Genomic DNA, 1914 nt, shown 5'->3' on the forward strand with positions numbered 1-1914 from the left:
AATTAGGGCTGTGAATCTTTGGGTGTCCCACAATTCGATTCGATATCGATTCTTGGGTCGCGATTCGATTATATATCGATTTTTTCGATTCAACACGATTCTCGATTCAAAAACGATATTTTTCCGATTCAAAAGGATTGTGTATTCAATCAATACATAGATTTCAGCAGGATCTACCCCAGTCTGCTGACATGCTAGCAGAGTAGTAGATTTAAAAAAAAAAAAAAAAGCTTTTATAATTGTAAAGGACAATGTTTTATCAAATGATTGCAATAATGTAAATTTGTTTGAACTATTAAAGGAAGCAAAAATATGACTTATTTTATCTTTGTGAAAACATTGGACACAGTGTGTTGTCAAGCTTATGAGATGCCATGCAAGTGTAAGCCACTGTGACACTATTGTTCTTTTTTATTATTTTTATAAATGTCTAATGATAATGTCAATGAGGGATTTTTAATCACTGCTATGCTGAAATGATAACTAATATTGATACTGTTGTTGATAATATTCATTTTTGTTTCACTACTTTTGGTTTGTTCTGTGTGGTGTTTGTGTCTCCTCTCAATTGTTCTGTTTATTGCAGTTCTGAGTGTTGCTGGCTCAGCTTTGCTTTAGGAATTGGATTGCATTGTTATGGTGTTGCTGTGTAGTGGTTTGTTGGGTTAATTAAAAAAAAAATATATATATATATATATTTGTTTTTAAATGAGAATTGATTCTGAATCGCACAACGTGAGAATCACGATTCAAATTCGAATCGATTTCCCCCACAGCCCTAGGATTAAGCCATTATGAGCTGCAGTTGCACTCCACGCCGCTGGGGGCGGTGACGTCACAAGTACGCTGGGGCGGTGACGTCACCAGTATGCGTCTCAAAGTGTGATGGCGGCCTGCATGTCCGCAGGATGAACTCTCCGTCAAAGTACAACTTAGATCTTCATTTTTCACTCTAAATACAACTTTTATCTTCATTTTTTCTTCCAAGACCGCGGTAAGTACAACTTATATCTTCATTTTTCACTCTGAATACAACTTATATCTTCATCCTTCCCTCTAAGACCGCGGTAAGTACAACTTCTATCTTCATTTTCCCCTCTAAGTACAACTTCTATCTTCATTTCTCCCTCTAAATACAACTTCTATCTTCATATTTCCCTGTAAGTACAACTTACAAGCAGGGGCGTTAAAGGAGACAGATTGTAGGGGCCCAGAGAGGCCCCTAATGATGCTGAAATGATGTGTTGGGGGCCCTGTAAAAATTATTTTCATGGGGCCCAAAATCCTTAGCGGCGCCCCTGAGCACAAGTGCAAGCTACTTAACAAGAACATGGTGTGTCTTTCTTCCCCCTGCTCGTGTTGTCACCAGGGATGAGAATGAAGATGTACAAAATCAGATGAACATTTTTTAATCCTAAAACATGACACCCGAGTGTCTGCTAGGGGGGTCTGGGGTCTTGATCATTTGGCGATATTGCCATATTTTTGCTGAAAGGATTTAGTAGACGACATCGACGATAAAGTTTGCAACTTTTGGTCGCTAATAGAAAAGCCTTGCCTGTACCGGAAGTATGTGCGCGTGACGTCACGATTTGCGGGGCTCCACACATATTCACATTGTTTTTAATGGGAGCCACCAGCGGTAAGAGCAATTCGGACCGAGAAAGCGACAATTTCCCCATTAATTTGAGCGAGGATGAAAGATTTGTGAATTAGGATATCGATAGTGAAGGACTAGAAACATTAAAAAAAAAAAAGCAACGGCAGTGTGAGCGTTTCAGATGTAATTAGACACATTTACTTGGATAATTCTGGAAGATCCCTTGTCTGCTTATTGTTTTAGTAGTGTTTTAGTGAGATTTTAAAGATTGTAAAGACATACCTTGAGGTCAAATGGCTGCGGTGAACACACAG

The 1914-nt window shown here is 38.7% G+C and overlaps 1 protein-coding gene across 2 annotated transcripts in view; it reads left to right on the forward strand.

Moving 5' to 3' along the window:
- The first annotated feature begins 840 nt into the window (after positions 1-840).
- Positions 841-1914, forward strand: part of LOC133539095 (translation initiation factor IF-2, mitochondrial-like) — a 26178-nt gene continuing 25104 nt past the window's right edge. For both annotated transcript variants that reach the window (XM_061881152.1, XM_061881153.1), the window contains exon 1: positions 841-994. The gene's annotated coding sequence lies outside the window, so the exon portion shown is untranslated. The remainder of the gene's footprint in view (positions 995-1914) is intronic.

This window comes from Nerophis ophidion, linkage group LG20, assembly GCF_033978795.1.
Source record: "Nerophis ophidion isolate RoL-2023_Sa linkage group LG20, RoL_Noph_v1.0, whole genome shotgun sequence".
In the NCBI taxonomy this organism is placed as follows: domain Eukaryota; kingdom Metazoa; phylum Chordata; class Actinopteri; order Syngnathiformes; family Syngnathidae; genus Nerophis; species Nerophis ophidion.